The sequence below is a fragment of the Pinus tabuliformis genome, chromosome 9, assembly GCF_031772625.1.
Source record: "Pinus tabuliformis cultivar Carrire ecotype Pingquan chromosome 9, CPIR1, whole genome shotgun sequence".
NCBI lineage: Eukaryota > Viridiplantae > Streptophyta > Pinopsida > Pinales > Pinaceae > Pinus > Pinus tabuliformis.
In genome coordinates, this window is record NC_142307.1 from 241,230,984 (window position 1) to 241,255,179 (window position 24,196).

At 35.4% G+C, this 24,196-nt stretch overlaps 1 pseudogene; it reads left to right on the top strand.

Annotated features, from left to right (window-relative positions):
- The window catches only part of LOC149148083 (protein IQ-DOMAIN 2-like), a 191,324-nt pseudogene that overhangs the window by 41,386 nt on the left and 125,742 nt on the right, over nt 1–24,196 (top strand).

Here is a 24,196-nt window from a genome sequence, read left to right on the forward strand (position 1 = left end):
TGAATATATCATCAAATTAGAATGAAGATAGAAGACATTCAAGAAACAACATTAAAAACTCATGAAGGTGATTATGAATTTTTGGTCATGCCTTTTGGCCTTACTAATTCACTTTCCACATTTCAAGGTTTGATGAAATCCACTTCAAACCCTTTCCTAGAAAATTTTGTTAATATTTTTGGATGATAAACTAATCTACAATAAATCTTGTAAAGATCATGTTGAACATGTTGATAGGGTGCTTAAACTATTGGATGAGAAACAATTGTATGCAAACCATCCAAATGTTTCTTTGGGGTATAGGAGGTGGAAATTTGTGTCTTATTGTTTCTCATGAAGGTGTTAAGGTAGACCCTAACCAAATTAAATCCATCTAGGAATGAAAAATCTCCATAACCCTAAAGAATCTTCAAGGATTTCTCGACGTGAAAAGGTATTATCACAAGCTTGTTAAGAGTTATGGGAAAATAACAACACCTATAACAACATTACTGAAGAAAGATGCACTTTTGGGACTCTAAAAGAAACTAAGGCCTTTGAACATCGTAAAGAGGCAATGTGATAAATTTTGGTATTAGCTACACCAGACTTCACAAATACCTTTATTATGGAATGTGATGCTTCACACTACAACGAACCAACAATTTGCACCAAATTTAACACCAGCTTTTACTGCATTCTTTTTACAATTGGGATGATAAACCCGATGCTAAATTTGACTCTATATATCATTTTTAAAGCGTCCTTTTTGGTGCCTGATTTTGCATTATTTTTCATGCCATATTTTATATCTTTTTTTACAGCAGATTACAAATCATTGTTTGTGTCAATTTTGAACCAAGGTTTGCATATGATTTTATGACATGTTTTGCTTCTACTTTTGTGCCTTTTTTGCATTTATTTTTCATCATTTTTTTCTTCCTATTTTGTGTCATTCTTTGCTTCCACTTTTGTGCCATCTTTTGCATCCAATTTAGCATATTTTTTGGCATCCATTTTCTATCAAGTTTTGCATCTAGTCCTACACTAGTTTTTGCTTCTAATTTCGTACCTGGTTCTACACCAACTTTGGTGCCTATATTTGCACCATGTGTTGAGTTTGATTTAGCACTGAATTTTCCATCCATTTTTGTGCCCATTTTGAATTTTTTTTTTGACCATTATTTACAATCACTTTTATGTTTGATTGGTCTCCCTTTTTCACATCCCATTTTGCACCATATTTTGCATCATTTGCTACATCCAATTTTGTGTCATTTTGAACACCATTTCTTGCATTCAATTTTATATCATTTTGAGCATCCAAATTTGCACCATATTTTGTGTCATTTGCTACATCCAATTTTGCGTCATTTTTAACACCATTTCTTGCATCCAATTTTATATCATTTTGAGCATCCAATTTGCATGTATATTTGTATCCTATTTTAAGCCATGTGTTGTGTCCAACTTTGAATCCCATTTTGTGTCTACTATTACATTCAATTTTGAGCCATTTTTTATGTCCACTTTTGCATTTGTTGTGCACCAAGTTTTGCATCACTTTTTGCATCCAACATTGCATCTCAGTTGATCACCCAAAACCTACAAAAAAACTTAACGTAAATAACATAAGTGTATTCAAGAAGAAATGGCCTTTCCCTTCCTGATTCTTACGCAAAAATTGTATGCCAAAATGAAAAAGATTAAGGAAAATTAAAAGGTAAATGAACGTATTTTAAGGATAATTCTTAAAATACTTTTGTGTTTGTTATACCATTTGTGTGCCTTTCATCAGGATGTATTTCCTAATGCATGGAAAATGTATTAACTACGAGAGAAACAATCAACCACGTTACTTAAAGAAGCAAAAGGATTTAAGAACAAACATAGATCCATATTAACTCTAGATCTATTGAACACCAAGAGAGATAAATATTAATTGAGATGAAAATCTCTGCGTGGTTAAAATGTCTTGATTAAGATGGATCTACAATTATGGATGTGTGTACTAATTCTTGGTAACATGCCACTCAGTTTCCTTGTATTCCAATAGATGATATGATTTGTTTTTTATAGAGTTTTTCTATAAAGAGAGATCTGTGAAAAATTATTATTTTCCCCACATTAGATATATTATTACTATATTTTTAGTTTGTATAAAATATTATGTTGCATTAATATATGGTGAAAAACATTATGGATATTGGGATAGATTACAATTTATTCCACTGTTGAGGCTATAGATTCACTTTGATTCTCTCACTATAATGAAGAAAACTCAAGGACCTTGCTATATAATATAGAAAATGATTGACCTTCTCGTGACATTTCTTCATCAATTTCATGTTTATGAATGGCCATGGTCCTTCTAGTTTGGATTATGTATGCTATTAGTCACAAGAGTACAAGATTGAATAAAATATAAATGAACATGCATAAGTAATTTCTATACTAGGTACAATCACAGAGAAGTACCATACCAACAATAAGCCACAAGTTAAATCAAGCTCTATAATAGGTCGTACAACCATAGTCATGTTCTATGCCGACACTAACACACATTTGTATTTGTAGCAACTGTTATAGTTTTCCAAGTGTCCTTCAGTTTGGAAATAGGTGGAAATATGTCTAGATGAAATGAGAGACTATGCATTCTTCCTAGATAAAACACAACTATTACAAAAAAGGTGTTGTGGGTGTTTTCATTCAATTATATTTCCAATGTTTCCATATGAAAAGCCTCATCACTAACACATGTTGACTGAGACATTCCATTGCACTAGAGGATATAGTAGTACATGCCATTATGTAGCTCAAAATCTTGTAAAATTTAAAGCCTTTATTTCACATTGTTGAACCTCAACTTGAGATCCAACAAAAGATTTTTCAAACTACATATACATTTAATAAGAAATATATTTCATTGAATGACATGAAAGTACTAGCAATGAGAAATCTCCTCAACTTATTTAGATATAATCAAAATTATAAAAAGGCTATGAGAAAATTTATTTTCCAATAAACAAATAATGATTAGGCTTCCAAGCACTGAACAAATTCAACTACAAAACATATAATGCTACTTCAAACCAAAATAAGTTTCAAGCTTGTGGTGATAAAATAGACTCCAATGCTGCTTGTTGTTGATGTTGCAAAGTCGTTGTTAGGTCCCTATAATGCTAGTGTATCCTCCATACTATTATTGTTATGCCACATGTAGCCCCCATATTGTTATTGTTGTGTCCTTACATTATTACTGTTATGTAGGCCTTGATTCTATTCTGATCCATTAGTCTCCTATATATACCAAGGAGGTGTTTTCACTTGTATCATCCAAGAATTGTTCATTTATGTGATGTAAAAGGAGGTTCCCCCCCGAAGAGGATTATTTTCAAGGTGTTGATCTATAGTTTCTTCTATTTTTTGATCTAGTTACACAACATTTGGTATTAGAGCTTTCAATCCTAAGGTTTCGCTTCTTCAAATAGGTCATCTTAGAATTTTTTCTATAACTTTTTTTTTTGAAAGGATTCAGAAACCAACGTTTCAACCATGTCGAGCTGAAATATTTATGAATATCTAGTAAAAATTTCATAGTTTGTTTCCCTATATTTTTGGAGATATGGTTCATGGAAATTAAGGTTTTTGCATGCTCCATAATTTTATCTCAAACATGTGTTCCGAGTAAAATCGTCATAGCTTTCCCTTTGTGCATCCAATTTGAATATCAAGGTAAATGATATTCTATAGGAGCATATGATTGATGTAATCATAGGGAATTTCAAGGATAACATTGGACATGAGGTTCACCTTTGCGAACCTAATTCATTAGAAAATGCATTTAGGGTGGAAAGAAAGGTTGAAAGAAAAATAATGGAAACAAGTAAGTTTACCACTCACAACTATAAATATGTTACTCCTAGCCTCCCACAATCCAAAAGGTTGACACCACAACAATTAGAGTAAAAAAGAGCAAAATTCCTTTGTTATAGTTGTGATAGAAAATTCAGTAAAGGTCATAAGTGTGTTGAGAAGAAATTAGTTTACATAGACTGTGAAGAGGAGGAAGAAAAGGAACAAGAAAAAATAAATTAATTTTACAGTAACTTGCAATGCATTGGTGTGAATTACCACTCCTTAAACACTTAAGATAAAAGGATATATCAAGAAGAAAAAGGTAATAGTACTAATTCATTCAGGTAGTACCCATAATTTTATTAATTATAAGATAGCCAAGGAATTGAATTGATTTCTATATCCACCAGGGAAGTACCATAATATCAAGCTAACCATGAGGGAATATATATTAAATATTCCAATTCTTTCCATTCAAATGGATGGGGTTAATGTTTTATTTGGAGTCCAATGGTTACAATATTTGGGGACGATAACTTTTAATTTCCAAGAATATGTTTTGAAATTTTTTTGGGAAGGAAATGAAATCGAATTAATGGGTATCGCAAGGAAACTGGAGAAAATAATAATATCTAACTTTTGAAGAAAGGACAAAAAGGCATAATTACATAATTATGCTTACTCATTGTTCAAACATTGAATCATCCATTTCTCCAAATCTCAAAAGATTCATGGAAAATCATTCCAAGGTATTTGAGACTCCAAAAGGCATCCCACCTATTTGTGATCATGATAATGATATGCACTTGATTTTGGGAAGTGTTTTGCCAAACATCAGACCTTACATATATCACTATGCCTAAAAGAGTGAAATTGAATGTATGGTTTTAGAAATTCTAGAGGCAGTTATAGTTCAACCTAGCCAAAATTATTTCTCTTATCTAGTAATATTGGTGCACGAGAAGGATGGATGATGGCATATGTGTCTAGATTATAGAGAGCTCAATAAGCTCACTATTAAGAATAAATTTCCCATTACTGTCATTGATGAATTGTTGGATGAATTACATTGAGCAATTTACTTCCCCAATTTGGATCTTTGTTCAATATATAATCAAATTAGAATGAAGATAGAAGACAATCAAAAAATAACATTAAAACTCCTGAAGATGATTATGAATTTTTGGTCATGCCTTTTGGCCTTACTAATGCACTTTCCATATTTCAAGGTTTAATGAAATCCACTTTCAAACCCTTTCTTAGAAAATTTGTGTCAGTATTTTTGGATATTAAACTAATCTAAAATAAATCTTGCAAAGATCATGTTGAACATGTTGATAGGGTGCTTAAACTATTGGATGAGAAACAGTTGTATGTATATATATGGTGACCTTCATTAATCATCACTATTTCATATATAAAAAAATGACTTTTGATGATGGCCCTTTAGTGACCCTCACTATCGATACATATATATGGATGGATAGTGATCAGCACCATTCCCCATGAATATTAGGGCATGATTGAATCAAACTACCAACCACCTACTTGTGAAGAAGGTGCTCTTCCATTAAGACAACACCCTTCAAACAATTAGACTTTGAAAATTTATAAATTCTAAATTCTAAAAGTTTAATTAAATTATAAAATAATCAAATCACAAGGGAAACTATAGATACTAAGCAACAATTATAAATTTATACACAATGCAAATTCCAATAGAATCCAAGTAAAGTACTTATGCTAGCACACCATAATCCACGAATATAGAACTAGGATCTCATAAATTGTCAATAGAAAACTTATTATCTAATGTAAAGCAATTGATATACCAACTGAACATAGTATATCAGAGTTGCAAACAACATCTTGATTGCCCGTCTCCCCCCACCCAACTATTATAGTGATAATTAAGATTCTAATATAAGTTCACATTATGTTCTTCTTCAAATTCCTCCAACCATTTCACAAAATGCTCTAGTAACTTCACAAAGGTTTTCCTGAAATGCCCAAAATCGCATCGGATCTTATTTTTGCATTCCCTCATAGCAAAAAGGTAAAAAAAAGGAATAAAAAAAAGTTAGGTTGTTAATACCTTCCCTTTGGGTTATTGCCTTTACAAAACCACATCAAAATAGTATATTCAACAAGAACTTCCTCGTCATAGAGAGACCTCATAATTTCAGGAAACCACTTCATGAGTATAGCATCCTCATAACATTGAATTCGAATGTTGTATCTCCAACTGTAGTTTTACAATTGCACAAAAATTAACAAAGTATTTTTAACATCTCTTAACCTTATAATTCAACAAAGCTCACAATCATTTTAGTAAAATATGTAATCTCCATACAATTTACAAAAAAACCATGTACAAAACTTCTAATAATGAAAGTGTTAAGACTTGAAATAAAATAACCAGAAAACTAATGAATTAAAAATGCCAAATAAAAAAAAAAAGATGTTGTTATTTTACATGTAAAAGGAAATTATAACAACCATTAGAAATATTTCACACAGAAGTTGATAAGCACATTATGGTAACCTAGTGGGTTAGCTTAATTGGTTTGATTCAACCAGCTTTAAGGTAGAGAGCTCATGGGTTCAAGTCCCACAAAGTCCCTCTAGGTTAGGAGTACAACATATACACCAACATCATTTACCATGGTTTTCATTCACAGGAATGTGAGGAATCCCCTCAAGGATTTCCCCAAGGAAATTTTCCATGGGAAAAAAAAGTACATGCTCGATGGAAAGCCATGGATACAAACATTGCATGCATAACTAATCCCCACATACTACATACAAACAATGTAATTGAAAGATAATAATTCCCTCAAACCAAAGGAGATAGCTCTTGACATTAAATGCATGCTCTGACTGTTAAGTTTGATCCTTGTAGCACCTTTGATGGAAAATGGAATTAACATCCAATCTAGCACAAGCATGAACAAATTATTGACTTATGAATTCCAAGTGAGATAAAATGAAAACACATTAACGAAAGAATTTAAAAAATGTATCATATGTTAGAAAAGCCAATGTAACCATATTTATGGCCAAGAAAAGACACACACACTCTTTACATTGAATGAAACCTTCATGGAAACACAGGTTGAAGGATTCAATACTGCATCTGTATACATTCTGTAATTAATTTCCAAAAAAAATATCTATTTAATTGACGATTTGATAAAAATATCTATATATACATCAATAAAACAAAACAAACATGTGCAAGAAGAAAAAACATGATATCCAAAGCAAGAAACAAAGTATCCATAATTGCATTAGATTTTAACAAATGTTGTCTATGAAATTGAAACACTCTATTTTCTCATGCACATCAATGAAAGGATCAAAGCGTGTAACAAAACATGATTCTTAAAAGTATCAAAATGCAAGTCGCGGGGATGACCCTTAAAACAATTATCCATGGGCCCATTTTCCCATTAGATTCTAATATTGACAAAAAATTGTAAACATATTAAACACTTACCAAGAAGAAAATACTTTTCAAAATTCAGTAAAAATCCATGAAATTTTCAATGATATGATGAGGCATAACACATATGGTAAAAACAAAACATATTACATGGTCAAATAAGATTAAATACTAACTTGATGCAACGCCAAATTTGAATTTTGTTGTTGGTTTTTTCCAGACCACTACAACATCCATATTAACATCCCATATGATGCACACTACTTCAATATCACATAACTTTGACTCTTTATGGAGTTGCTTTATAATTTCAATGACTTCTGAAATATCAACATTCTATGCAATCAAAGTTGTTAATGCACTCTTCATGTTCTTCAATTTCACATCAAACATTTTCTTTTCATTATATTGGAAAAGAGCATCCAAACCCTCCTTACTACCACACAAAAACTAAAAAAGACGTATGTTAGTAACAATCAACATCATAAACATGTGACTTTAAGTAGAAAGTTTGGATCCAACATAAAGTTCTTCCCACATGAAGTGTTATGCAAAAGCTTCAATGGTGTGTTTTTGTATTGAGAACAAATTAAGAAGATCATCTTCAATCTTCCCTCTTTAGCAATGCTATGAGATAATCATGATTTTTTTCAACCAGATACTCCTTGAAAACATATATGATGAATGAAAGCAAAATCCCCTTGGAAACAAGTTTGTCTTTGAGAAATGGTTGAAAAAGAATTTATGGTGAAAGCTTAGATAATTTTTGAGAGAGTGTGTGTAGTAAAAATTTCAAGCTTTTTACTTTCATTGTCCTAATAAGGCTCAATGGACTACAAAAACCTTCACATAACATTTTCAATATTCTTGATGAGGAAAGGCCTAATCTGTGAAGTATCTTCTGTATATTCAGAATATATGGCAAGACATTTTTCCTTGCAGGTTCACAATTCAAAACAACATAAGGATGTCAATCCCCTTCTTTAGGTTTTAAGGTACCTGATTGTGTGCAACCTCCAACGAAGACCACATATCAATGAACATCAAAATTAATAGCTTATTATAATTCTATAAAAAATAACTTTATCGAAAAAATAATAGCTAAATTGGTGATCAATTATATTCCAAGACCAAACCATGCAGATTTAGTGTGGGACATATATTTTTAAAATGTAAGCATATAATTCAAGATTGAGGTAAAAATGTCTCAACCTGCCTCTTTTGAGAAAGGAGTTCCAAGGAAGAGGGAAACCGTGTCATGCCACAAATCAAAGCCCAAGGAAGAGGGAAAGAATTACATGCCACAAATCAAAGCCTCTACCTATTATCAAACAACCCAAAACACTCCCCATCAAACCTTAGTTGTAAATTCTCTAGACCCTATTTTAAGGGCCAAATTTCCAACACTCTAAAACTTTTTATGTAAACAAAATACACCAATTCAACTCTATATATGAACATGCAGAGGAAACTCATACTCTTCTTGGAAGAACAAAATAATGACTCCACAACACAAAACCTATTCCTTCCTTCATTAGAAACAATAGAACCATTGGTTTCCCTTGCTACAATCACTGGTTTGGGTAAAGTTGATATCCTCAAGTTTCATGCACATAAGAGAAGAAGCACAATGTAGCATTAAAACTTTAAACAAGAATAACAACATAATATTATGTTTAGCATTATGGAAAGCAATAAAACACCTACAACTTCTTAAAAGCATAGGGTAGAGGATATATGCTTAACAATGATTCCATCCTTAAAAGAAAAAGTAATAGAGTTAATCATTATTAACTCTACCTTACAAGACCATAGGAAAATATCAACACAACATTTATCATTATAATTGTAGTAGAAGAAGACTAGAGTGCATGAAAACCTATGGATGTACCTTGCCCTTTCAAGGTTTTTGAGTTCCAGAAAAGTAGAGTTGTGTCTTTTCTTTCTTCCTAGAGTTCAGTTTCTAGGTCCTTACATTCCCTCTCAAGAACACTTGATTGGCTTTGAATTCTTAATACCAGCATATTACATGCAACAACTTTGACTTATTTAACTCTTTCAAACCTGTTGCATATTCCCAAAATGTGTCTTTTGTCCAAATTGTATCAAAAAAATTGATAAGATTTCCAACACACACAAGAAGTTGACAATTACTATTACAACAAAAACTACTATTCCTATTCTCTTTAAATATGAAAACTTAGAACTATTTAAATCACCTCCATTTTTCATAAGCACTAAAGCTAGGTTGCATAGAAACATATACACATGTAGATACTGATACACCAGATTTCTTAAAACTCGAGATCTAGATAAAAGGAAATTGTACACACAACAAACATATACAACCGATTTTTTCAAAGTTAAGATCTAGATACAGAAAAATGGTATTAGAAACATGTGTCCACACTTATTAAACACATATAAAATTCACATTTTCAAATGTATTTCACTACAAATATCTGTTACAAAATTCATAAACGTAGACTGATATGAAAGACTCAGATTTGTCTATTTTAGGATGAGGGAAGGGTTGTTTTATAAGGAAAAATTAGGATTTTGGGTCCCCATGGTTGGCCTTTTCTAAAATTTATTTTATATTTAATGTTACATTTTGAAAATAGTTTTTAAGGATATGACTGCTAGATGTTTTTGGCTAGAAACAGATCCCAAGTGGATCTCCAAGACTTCCAAACATGAAACATATCTTGAGTGGATTCGAACATGAAAAATGAGATCCTATAACTATGGTCAAAATCTTATCGGATTCTAAGGATTAAGTAAGAAAAAATATATCCTTCCTCATATATATTTTTTAATGGTCATTATGTTAAAACTTTGAAGGAATTTCCTCCTCAATATGTTCTGTAGATTCTTACAGCCGTCTTGAAAAACACTACAAAACACCTTGGTTTTGTAAAGAGATTAAATTCATCTTTGAGATTAAAAGGGCGATTGAATATTAAATTTCTTCAAACATTTAATACACAATACAATTCACAACTATATGATTGCTTTCACAATGTTTGAGGTTGGGATGATGGAAGAAATGGAATTGAATGACTCCTAAAAAACCCATGCACAATATGTAAAAGCTGAGATGACCCCAAAAACAAGAACAAGAGAAAAAACCAAAAGGATCATTCCTTTGAAATGTTACATTTCTTGGTTTTTTGTCGTGCAAGCTTTTCTTGCTGTAATGTTGTCGCTAAAAAGAGGATAATTAAATCACAAGAACCCCAAATTGAATCCCAACATAGAAAACCAATGTTTTGGGCTGCAACTAGTATAGCAAATTTAGATCCAATGTAATACAAAAAATATTGGAAACATGTTTATATTGTCCAATCGTCAATGTCCGTTGTAAAAAATGAAGATACATGCTCAGGATATTTCTGGATCTTCCCAGAATGTCTCTGAAATATTCCTAGAACATCCCCAAAATCTATCTAAAACATCCCTGTAATTTGTCCCGAACATCATGGAGATGGCTAGCAACTCCTTGATAAAGTCTCCAGTTGTTCAAGGACATTTCCTAGGATTCCCCATGTCCGCAAAGCGCCGAAACATCAGGTATGGGATTTTTTTCGATGAGATAGGTCCCTACACATCCTAGTTGAAAATAATGTAACCATAATAATCTACAAACTACATTCTTAGATAAAAATCAGACGAAGTAACATCCATGTTTTGTATCATGACGTCACCAATTTGTGGAAAGAAAAGGATCAATCAAACTTATGACATTCCAAATACTTCTTTCCAATCAAATCCTCCAACCACCTTAAAAAAAAAAATAACTTTCATAGTGAAGGGGAGAGAAAAGAGAGCATTGAATTCAATAATAACCTATTCCTAGTGAAGGGGAGAAAAAACATTGAATTGAAGTCAACAATAACCCATTCCCAGAAGACTAGTTTAGTCAGGGTTTATAAATTTTGGAGGATAGAAATTATTTAAGAAAAATATGTTGCAGAGTTGCATTACATACTTCCTCTTGCTCAGGTGCAACTATATTTTATCCAAAAATGGAAATCTTTCCCAAATCAAATGGTTTTAGGTGTAGCATCCCATTATCTGGCACAACCTCGATATTTAAGTAAAAATTAAAGACTAATCAAGTTTATACCATTCCAGACACCCTGTCCCAAATTGTCAGACCATCCTACCATCCCCTAGAGTGACCCCTTTCCTAATTAACATGATCAAAAAAATCGTATTGAACTCAATAATAACCCAAATAAAGAATATTTTGGCAAGATCACAGTTGAGATTTTACTTTTTTGGTTGGAAGTTCTTAAAAACACACACCCAGGGAGTTGCACTGTATATTTCCTTTAGCTTAGGGGAAGCCAAATCTAATCCAAAAGATACAATATCACCCAAACAACATGGAGGAACATTCCCATTTATGGCACAATATTATCGTTTCCAAAAAAAAGAGAGCCTAGTCAATGTTATGCCATTGCAATTAATCATCCCTTATGTTAACATGGTTTGGTTTGATGGTAATGTGGGCATATTTCATATCCTTTATTGAAGTTCAAATACTTTAGAGAGATGTTCAATGAAATGGGAATAGATTCCGAGACACAACTAAATTAGCTAAAGATATATTCCTCAATTATTATAAGCAAGCTACACTATAATATTCTCAAGTGGACTATTTCAAGTGAATGTACAAGTCTTAGGTGACTTTAGTGAAATAGATACCCTACCCTTGGTGACTTCATTGAAATGGATACCAAGGCATACAATTTTTTAACTAAAGATTTAAAAATTAATGTGTAAAGGTTATACTTGATCCTAATAACACACTGAACATTCTTGATGAGAATCAGGTTGAGCATTTGGGCTTTCTGAACACTTCTTCATCAACATTAAGTGTGAAGGGCCAATGCACAAGCTGGAACCCTGCCATGGTAGACTCACAAATGTTGGAGTATATTTTGTTTTAGGTATCAACCTATAAATGGATTATTTCCATATGGACCTACTCCACCAACCACAGTAAGAAATTGATCTAAAAACCAAGAAGACCATGAAGTCACTCTAAAAGGGTTCGACAGACTCAAAACACATCCAAACTTTTGAAGAAGGGCAACATTGGTTCCAGAGCTTACTTATACTATATGAAGGTGTTGGGTGTGGAGCTTGATTATATTCTATATTCAAAGGTATCACCGCATTGGACCCCAGTTCATAATGGGGCGACAATGCCGCCCATAAAATATTCACTGCAAGGGGGGTCCAGGGGGGCGACTACGACCTTTGGGAGCCGGCAGCACCCTCGAAGCTAAAAATAGATGTAAAATTTCCTTGAAAAATGTTATAATTTCGTGATCAATCTAGGTTGTTCATTAGGTGGAGATCTGATGGTAGAAGTTATGTTTAATTTAGTTTTTTTTTCCCTACAAGGCAACCCCTCGCTATATATGAGGGAATTTTATTGCGTCTAGGTATATATGTATTCTGAGTGAAGAAGAGAGAGGAGATTGAGAGAAAAGAGGGAATTACAGCGGACCTGTGATGGTCTCCTAGGGATATATAGGTTAGATCTTCCTTCGTGCATATCTGTTCAATTTGCTGAATAATATAAAAGGAAGGATTGGTTGTTTCTCCATGGACGTAGCCCAAACTAGGTGAATCATGTATATTTGTGTCTCTTGTTTTATGCGTTTTATGTGTTTATATTTATGTAATATTTTATGTGTTCCATTGCTCTGTAATATATAATTTTATAACAGAAGAAAACTCCTTGTTAGCATAATTATACTTTAGGGCTTTCCAACTTATAACATAGTCTATTAGGATATTTGTACAAAAAATCCAACAGACAAGGGCATGGAGCCATACAATAAAAAAGATAATGATGTCTAACTAAAAATTCAAACCCAACCTCAAAGACAGTACTCAAACATCATCATAGATATTAGATCCATTGAAATTAGCCAAGCAACCAATAATAAGTCCAATATAGAATCATATTAAACAAAAACAACAAATCCTAACATCAAAAAAGGTATTAATGTATCTTGAGAAGTCAAGATCTGAGGATTCAATCCTCTTGGCAACAAGTTCTTGCAAAAAATAAATTCCTTTTAGTTGGGGCTACAATTTTCTTAGTTTTAGTTTCACTGGTCATGATAATAATGTGTACCATTTCTAGTTAACAAATATTTTTTTATTTGATTGCAACATGCAACTAACTTCCCGATTTCTTTAAAGTGAGATATAAAACATTAAAAATATGTAAAGTTTCATTTAAACAACATGATGTTGTGTAGGTGACTTGTAGAATTCTACCTTTCACCAATAGAATTATCCAATGAAAAAGACAAGCAGAGAATTTTTGAAACATATACCTTAACATCTATGCTCAAAGGGTCAGCAGTTGGAACTGTATTTTCTTAAAAATACCACTAAGTTCTATTGAGTGGAGGTTGTTTTGAACTTTGATATATTGTTTCCAATGTTGGGTGATTGTATTATAACATATTTATAAAACTTCAAATTCGTTTTATGTAGGAATGGTCATTCTTGATTGGAGAAATAGATTTAATGTCAAAGCCTTTATACAATAAGTATGAAATTTTGTAGTTTCTAGTCATCGATACCTACTTTATTGTATGTTATGGAAGACAAGTTATGCTGCAGCTTTAGTATTTCATATATTCTTCCTTTCCATTATTGAAATCATTAATTGTTTCAATCCAACAAAAGAAGCAAGTTTTGTGTATATGTAGTTCTTTGCTTAAGGCAATTCAGTTGGTTTCAATGAAAATAATGCATGTTTCTTTGTTGTCTCCATGTTTTCCAATCATCATTTTCACTTGTCAAAGACTAAAATATTGTTGTTTCTGAATAGTTTGAAGGTGGTCATAAACAATATTGGGACAACAACATGCTAACCAAAGAAGAAATTGAGGTTAGACGAAAACTAAAATAGAGGTTGTTATTACGTGAGAGAGGGAATTGACCTATTCATTTTATCATCATGTATGTGCTTAAATCATGCTTGAAACTGCTAATATGCCAAATTCAAAAATATGTTTGACACATTTTGGTAAATTTTGCATGTTTACAACTATGAAAGAATCCTCGAAAATCAGTCTAGACTCCAGACCAAGTTGATGGAGATTGATCCTGAGAAGCCACACTGGGGATGGAGATTGTTAGATCACTGGATGGAAACCATGCCATGGGACAACCACGGGATGAAGATGAAGGAAAATTATAACATGAAGATTCAAACTATAGGTGGGATTGGACAAAAAAATCACATATAGAGTTAAAGAATCATAATGTAGAATTGTGTTGGCTTAAGGGGGTTTGACCTAGGTTCATAGTTATTCGTGCCAACTAACAAAACCCTAACTATTTGTGCTTTTGGTAGCAACTTGTGTAGCGCAGGATGCTGTCTCACCTGAAGCAGTATTGGGGGATGCTAGAACCAGGTTTCTGCATCCAGAGGCCTGTGTTATGGTCTCCTGGGGATCTATAGGTTAGATCTTCCTTCGTGCATATCTATTCATTCTGATTGTCAATTGCTGCAAATCTATCAAAATGACCTTCATATATTCACGAAGGTACACAATCGTACTTAACTTACATAAAAGGTATAAATTCAGTACTTTTGCGCAATAAAGCGTATCCCTAGATCTGCCTTCGCGTAGATCTACCCTTTTCCGAACAATTAATTACAACAAATATATCTAATACTTCGTGAAGGTAGTTAATTACCCTTATCATGCATAAATATTATAGATCCCAAAGTTTTGCGGAGTAAATACACTTCAATTCATAGAAAATGGATCATTGGCTAAGATGCATAGTAATGAACAAGGCATAGATGAAATAGATTCGATCCAAAATAGTCTTTATTAGATTTATCATTTAGTTGTAAACTCTTTCCGCCCTGTGCAATCAGCCGCAGGGGCCCACACACTTAGTTGTGGACCTACCAAGGTCTCCGCGCACTCAGCTGCAAGACCCTTCCCCTTTAGCTAAGTACAAGAAATAGAATTTTCCTACCTTAGTACCTTGCCCTTACAAAATGATTCTCTATCCCCAGTTATTCTCTTACACTCGCTATGAATCATCTATGTATACCTTTTCATTACAATACCATGGCCTGCGGACCATGGGTGAGTCTCAAAAGTGACCTATCACCTACCCATACAACGGGTTAAAGCCTCTTTGGCTCTTACTTAGCTTCACACTCTACTTCCTTGTTTCATGGATTCTTTACATTATTTAACAAAAATTGACCCTAGGTACCCTATCCCAACAGGCCCCCAACACGAATATGGTGACTCGCCCTCGAGTCACATGATTGGCTTCTTCACTTTTTTGCGGAGTTTGCTGAACTCCATATTTAGTACTTGAAGCTCTGTTATGCTCTATACTACGACTTTCTTCACTTCTTGAACCAGCTTCTCTATAGTTGGCCCCTCCATTGTGAGGCGTATGGTCCTTTATGTTTGCTGAAAAGTCTTTATCTTCTCCTGAATAGCCAGAGAAATCTAGCTTGCTTCCTCTGTCCATGGTTGAATTCTTCAAGTTCAACATGATCTACTATTAGTGACAGGTATCCAATATAAGGTATAGACTTGCAACATGGTGCTTTACAAATTCGAACATAGTCCATTCATCAAAATGTACCTCCAAGAATTTATGAATAAACTCCTTAAACGCAACAATTACTACATTGGAGAAGATTCTGGGCGCGTTCTTCAATCCGAATGGCATTATTCTATACTAAAAGCAACCCCATTCCATTGCGAAGGTTGTCTTGCTACGATCCTCTGGTGCGACCTTTATTTGGTGGTATCTCGAGAACCCATCAGTGAATGGATAAGCCTCCTATCCTCCAACATTCCCTAACACTTCATCTGTAAATGGTGTTGTAAATGGATCATACTCACTTGCATCGTTAAACTTTCTTAGATCTATGCATATTCGAATTTCACCTTGTTGTTTCTTTTCATGGACAACCATTGGGCTGACCAAATCAAATTCTTCTACTGGCTCATTGATTTCAGCCTCCAACATATTATCAAGCTCTTTGCACACCTTTTCTTTATAATTCAGATTGAGTCAATAAGGTCTCTGCTTTACGGGCTTCGCATCAGGTTTCAAAGTAATTTTCATTACGCCTGGATCTCCCACGATACCCTTCAGATCTGAGAACATTGTTGGGAATAGATCCTGGTATTCATGCAACATTTCAGCCACCTTATCGACTGTATCTTCATCCCAATAGTCTCCTATCTTCGCGAACTTAGGCTCTGCGTCATATCTAATATTTACTTATCGGGTTTTCAGCAGTTCTATTACATCAGGGTTCTTTGTCTGAGGTCCCTCAACTTCATGCTATCCCTCTGATTCTAGAATGTTGATATTATGTGGGTCTTCTTCTTCCTCCTCAATACTCACATTGTAACATTCCAGCGCATGGTGCAATTGTGTACTCCAATCTAGCTGAGCCCATTCTACCGGTTCCTTAGGTGTCCAGAAGATAATAACTTTTATCTCCTGAAGTGCTTCATTAATGCATTTGAACCCATCCTCAAAGCTAAATGTTAGTAAAAAAATTTCTCTTAAGATGTCCCATTCAACCATCTTATGATGAAGCTCTATTTCCAAATAGGAGTTCATTGGGATTGTATCTAAGGTATGATAGAATATGTTCACCTATTCTGGTTGTGGCTCCCTTCCCCAAGCTTTAGTCCACTACGCCAAATGCTCACGAGGATCATCCTTCCTACTGTACTTCTCTGTCATCTTGGTATTGGAATATCCAAACCTTAATCTCATCATCCTTCTATATTCCTTCCAACCAGCAAAGTTCTCCTTGTGCGTGCCCCACCAACAGGTAGGTGTAGCATGCAATGCCAGTTCAAGTTCTTGGAAGTGATGTTCTTTAGGCACTTCCCTTTCAAATTCATCCAAAAACAAATCAACATTATGTAGAATTTTCTCTACAAATTAGCTAGCTCACTGATATCATGTAGAAATTTCATTTGTAGATCAAATTGATATATGCAATGTACTAAATCATAATACTAGATCTACATCTACCATAAACTTTGCGGAAGATTAATCAACCATGAGAAACATCAAGCATGAACATATATAACTGATAAGAAGGAATCAATTACACATAACACAAAATAATTTATCCGGGAAAAGCACCAGCCTCAAACCCCATCTCTATATTATCAATCAAGTGGAAATCCTCAACAACATATAAAAAGAATCAGCTCAAAAGCTATCCTGCTCTCTCTGTACTCTGATGATGTAACTAATGGACTATTTAGGCCTATATATATAGGCTCCACAAGTCCTCCAAGCCCCTATTTCCTTGGGCAATTTTGATTGGGGTCCAATTACATAACATGTGTGAATTGGCCAAATCATACCTGCTGTCACCTTAGGTCCAACTACGCAGTACTAGAAGGAATAATATTCCTTCCTCATGCAAGGAATATTCACTAGGAATATCCTAGCAACTGATAGTACAATGTCCCTCATCTGATCTCAACTCTCTATCTCAACTTCCATGCATCAGTTATCCATGAGTGAATACTCAGTTATCTGAAAATACAAGCTGTCACATGCATGCAAGCATCAACAAACTGAATCTCATTAATTTAACAACTTTTTAAATTAATCTAACTGGACTTGACAAAGTTAAACTAAGTCAACTGATCCTCTCAATATAGAACTCATCCTTAATTCCTCAATCAGTGGAGCAAATCAAGGACACATTCCCCATTCAGTGGAGAAATTATTGCATGTTCTCACAAAGACTTCAAGTTTGATTTTCCTTAACTAGTTAACTCATGGAGAATTAATTAATTAATATTCCAAACTATTGGTAAGACCAAATCCGAATTTACTTCCTATAGATAGGCCAGGGACTGCTATAAATAGGAAGGAACCTAGCAATTCTATTTTCAGAAGATGTTATTTTTAGCAGTTTCACCTCTCACCCAAGGTGGCCAAAATGCTCATTGGCCAAACTACTATTTTTAGTAGTTTTATATTTAGCACTTCCTAAATTTAGCCTTTATTGTTGCACACTTTTCAACACTCCCTCTCAACAAGAAGGGCTTCCCCTCAGACCCGATTCTATAACTTTGGACTGTTCTACATGCAACACATCTACCAAGTGCGGTTGCTCCAACAACACTCGGAACAAAAAAAATCCCAACTGACCTCTCTGTTGGGCTAAAAACATACTTTGATGTTGAAGCTATACCTATTGCTAAAAAGTGCTCCCTCTCTAACCTTTGTGCTACTGCAACATCTCCATGCATCTCGCACCATTGTACCCTTCTCTGTGCTACCCTGCACTGTGCAGCACACTTGTGCCTCTTGCATTGCTGCAGCCTGCATGCTCTATGCTGTCCTGGGATTCCCTGCACTGTAGCTCTTTTTTCCACTCCATCCGCATCTATCTCTACCCAATCAGTCAGTTCCTGCTACTCCACATCGAGGCTCCTGTAGCAAGATCTCATCCAAGAGGTTGGGTACCTCAAGGATCTTGCCCCTCCTCCTTGGGATGATCACTCTATATCGCCCCACCTCCTACCTGGAGGTATGGCCGCATGTGATCCCTTTGCACACTTGGCTCGAATTTTCCCCTACTGGAGGTCTCTACATGATTAGATGTCTCTACTCGATCTCCACTCAGCTTCCCTTGTTGTGGCTGCTCCAAAACCTCCTGAAGTTGTTTCACCAATCATGGCTCCTCCACAATCGTTTGAGACTTCTTCTGGCGTTGCATGTTGAGAGGTAACATACCCTCCCTCTCAACCACCAATTCTCCATCAGTCGCCTTGCTTCTCAAGGCTTTGTATGCACCTTGAACCTCAAGAGCATATAGGTTCTTGACCCGTGAACCAATCTACTTCACCTATCTAGTGATGATTTGTCTAAGGAAAACCTTTACCTTACTGAAGACTACATCATAGCCTTTGTCTTCCAGCATCACGATCGACACAAAGTTTCTCTTTGGTCCTAGTACATACCTGACATCAGTCAAGGTAAGGCGAGCTCCATGCTCCTTTTGAAAAAATAACCATGCCTACCCCTGAGACACTATACTTCTCATCATTACCCATCGCTATGACTATTTGGAGACCTTTCTCCTCCAAAGTACTGAACAAACTCTTGTCGCCGATCATGTGGAAAGAAGCTCCACTGTCAAGAAACCAACCACTTCCCACCATGGATGAAACCATGCCTGTGAACAATGTGAAATCGAACTCGAACTATGAGGTCAGTGCCTCACCTTCTAATCCTTCCACGGATCCCTTCTGGGATTTCCTCAGTGGACAATTTGTAACAAAATGGGCCACCTCATGACAATGAAAGCATCACACTTTCGATTTGTCAACCTTCTTCCCACCATGGGAAGAACTGGATTCGGGAAGAGAAACCTTCTCCTTCCCCTTCTTCGCCTTACTTGCTAAGGCATAATTCTGTTTATTCTCTGTGGATGAAGAACCATCTCTGGTGCTCTGTTTGATCTCCTCCTACATCAAATCCGACCATATTCATTCCCAATCTGGCAGTTTCGCTCTTCCATTAATCGAGTCCTGGTAGCTATGCCAGCTCTTAGGAAGTCCGAGGAGTGCAAGACTTACCATGTCATCATCAGCTGTCACGGACCCTACACTTGCAAGCTCATCCCTGCATGTGGTGAGCTTGGTCAGATACATAGAGATTGTGTCACCCTTTTCACACTTGATCTTTTGAAGTTTTTCCTTCAGTGTCAGCTTCCTTTTATCACTGATGTTCTGATAAAGATATTTCAATGTTTTCCACATTGAAAACAGAGTCTCCTTCCCATGGAGGCTCAAGACTATGTGGTCTCGAACTCCCTCTAGGATGATTCTCCTAGCTGTAGCCACACACTTCCTCCATTCCGCCAACTCTTGCGCATTAGATCCTAAGGGCTTGGAGACTTCTTGATCAATGAAGTCCTTCACCCCGTTATCCTCTAATACTACCTCCATGCAATCCTTCGAGGCTATATAGTTTGAGCTGCCATCCAGTGCATACTCAAGCCTCAAACCATAGAATGCCATTGATGAAATCCGAAATGTGACAAGAAATTGATATCTATATCTAGAAACCACAAACTTCTTCCTTCTTGTATTTTTTTCTTCCTTGATCACCTGTGCTCTGATACCAAGTAGAATTTTCTCTACAAATCAGCTAGCTCATTGATGTCATGTAGAAATTTCACCAGCAGATCAAACTAATATATGCAATGTACTAAAGCATAATACTAGATCTACATCTACCATAAACTTTGCGGAAGCTTAATCAACCATGAGCAACATCAAGCATGAACATATATAATTGATAAGAAGGAATCAATCACACATAACACAGAATAATTTATCCAGGAAAAGCACCAACCTAAAACCCCATCTCTGTTTTATCAATCAAGTGGAAATCCTCAACAATGTACAAAAAGAATCAGCTCAAAAGCTATCCTTCTCTCTTTTTACTTTGATGATGTAGCTTATGGACTATTTAGGCCTGTATATATAAGCTCCACAAGTCCTCCAAGCCCCTATTTCCTTGCGCAATTTTGATTAGGGTCCAATTACATAACATGTGTGAATTGGCCAAATCATACCTGCTGTCACCTCAGGTCCAACTACGCAGTACCAAAAGGAATAATATTCCTTCCTCATGCAAGGAATATTCACTAAGAATATCCTAGCAACTGATAGCACACTGTCCCTCATCTGATCTCAACTGGGTCTCTGTCTGAACTGCCATGCATCAGTTATCCATGAGTGAATACTCAGTTGTCTGAAAATACCAGTTGTCACATGCATGCAAGCATCAACAAACTGAATCTCATTAATTTAACAACTTTTTAAATTAATCTAACTGGACTTGACTAAGTTAAACTAAGTCAACTGATCCTCTCAATTTAGAACTCATCCTTAATTCCTCAATTAGTGGAGCAAATCAAGGATACATTCCCTAATCAGTGCAGAAATTATTGCATGTTCTCACAAAGACTTCAAGTTTGATTTTCCTTAACTAATTAACTCATGGAGAATTAATTAATTAATTACTATTCCAAATTGCTAGTAAGACCAAATTCGAATTTACTTCCTATAGATAGACCAGGGACTGCTATAAATAGGAAGGGACCCAGAAATTCTATTTTTAGAAGATGTTATTTTTAGCAGTTTCACCTCTCACCCAAGGTGGCCAAAATGCTCATTGGCCAAACTACTATTTTTAGAAGTGCTATTTTAAGCACTTCCTAAATTTAGCTTTTCTTGTTGCACACTTTTCAACACATTAGTCAAACCATCACAATATAGAATCTTTCTTATCTCTGTTGAGAGACACTGCAGTGATTGGGTCATCCCATTGCACTAGAGTGTAGATACTTTGTGCAACCGATTCTGCCAGTGCTCAAGCTCTTCATCCAAGTCTGAGGTACATGAACTATCCCTATCCCACACAATTCGTCCATTGGTCATAGGATTGATCCAATCTTCATCTCGAGCTGTGATTTTGTATATCTGATCCAGATCAACATCATCCTCCACAAAGTTGTGAACAGGTTCAGTATATCATGCTCCTTCTGCAAATTCCAGTGGTACAATAACCCTGAGAACCTTCCTTTCAAATGTCATCTTTCGCTACTTCAAATTAATCATTGCATCCATATCAAAGGCCCAATAAATTCCTAGTACTGCAAGATACAAATTATTGTCATCTACTATTTCTATTACTTCAAAATTAGCTAGCGCACTTTCTCCCTAAATGTATACTGTCACACCATATAAGCACCCGATCAGAATAATATTCTGTTGATTATCCATGCGTAGTTGTATAAGAGACCATTGCAGCACGGGTCTCCCCATCCTTTCCCACATCTTCTTTGGTAGCATGTTTGCATCATAACCCAAATCTAGGATGACTTGGTCCATTCCATATTCTCCTATCTACGCAGTCATCCTCATCTTGCACCCTGTCCTCTTCTTATACTTAGCGATTTTCCTCACAACGTGTTGTTTTGAAGGAACCTTAATCTTATCCACACACTTTTCTATTAGTTCTTCGAGCCCTTCTACTTCCTTCTTATCATGCAACAACTTCATACAGGTCTTCAAGAAAGTGGCTAACAATGACGGATCCACATCTTGTACTTTACTGTTCCTAGCTGATTTCTCTTGACTCCCAGACATAGAAGCTTTAACAAAGTTATTTTTAGCCCCCACAAAAGTCTCTTTAGCCTAGTTGAGGTCAAACCTGACTTCCTTTTCAACAGCCTTGCACACCCATCCTTCAGTCTCTGGCTATTTCCCCTTATCTTCGCCAGTGGCCATACCACTTCTTGTCACTATATTTACACTATGGTCTTCTTCACGAGTCTTTGCCCTCATCATATGGATGTTCTGCGTAGGCTTTTAGGTCTGTGGCTTCTTTTCTTTCATCTTTGCTATAAGTATTGGGCAATATTGGATGACATGGTTAAACTTTCTGAAGTATTGACATGATGGATGTGTGGGGTTTTGGCAATCTCATGTGAAGTGTCCTGCTTCGCCACAATTATAGAAAATAATCTGGCCATGACCCATTATCAGCCCCTCCTCTTCTTCATTTTCCACGGCCTTGGAATCCTCCACACCCTACTCTTGAGGCTGATTCTCTACCTGCATTCTGTCACACGGAATAAGTCGATTTTGCGGACAAGATAAACCTTCCTAGAATCTAAAGAAGACCTAATGACAAGCAAACCAACCAGACACTATCTTTCTCTAAATATTATTTAATAAATAATGGCAAACAAGTGTTTTTGGGGCCTACCTTAGGTCCAACGCAAGCTTGTGGATGCCCTCGCTCCTTTGATCCAAATGAGCTGCTTTTCATGAATCTGCAAACATAAACAAGGCAAACAAATTAAATAGCACCTGAAAAGCCAATTGTATAAAACATATTTAACATGAAAGTCAAGGAGTCCATGAAACAAATAACATAAGATACTTGTTGAGAAAAATGAGTTTGATTGTATTAATTCAAAAGAAGAAGAACTTTACAACCTTTGCCTTGACGCTGTACAAGCTCCTCCCAGGGTCCAACAAGAAGTCTCCTCTACTTTGACAAGTTTCACTCACTCCCCAATGAAGCCAAAAAGTTATGTGATCTCTCCTCTTAAGCTCAACTAGGAAGTCTTAATTTCACCAGCATTTACCCTCAAAATGTTCAGCTTCTAACCTCCCTAGTCCTCACCCCAATGCCTGTATTTATAGTGCAATGGAGGGAAGTTATTAGGTCCTCCTTCAAAGGGATAAAGCCCTCCTTCAAAGGGATAGCTCCTTTAGTCAAGGGATTAGCTCCTTCTCTTTTGGGATCCATCAACCACCTCAGAGCGAACAATCCACGTCAAAATTCCTTCTAGAATCCTCAAGAATTAACCCAAAGTGAGTTTTTTAAGATAAAATTTGCGCCTTTTGACTTTCACAGGGGTACGCACCCACCCCTTTACAGACAGAGCGTGAAAATATGCAGTTGATATGAACAAAGGGTGCGGGCCCGCAGGTGATAGTGAGAGAAAGTGCGGAACGAGAGCTTTTATTGATTTTCAATGTCTTTCTCTCTTTTCAAAGCTTGACTTAAAGAGCTGAGGTCTTAGACTTGCTTAGGAGGACAGTACAAGTGATGATGGTCCCATACTGACTACAGATAATCATGGTGACGATATTTTCGTGTAACAGATTGCCCCTAAAGTGCGGAGTCTGTAGTAGATGAGGATTTCATTTATCATATAGGAAGAGTGAAGTACTTTATCATTTCGAGGATCATCTTGTGGAGAGCCCGGTCAGAACCTGTAAAAACATTCAATGCAAGATATATATATGA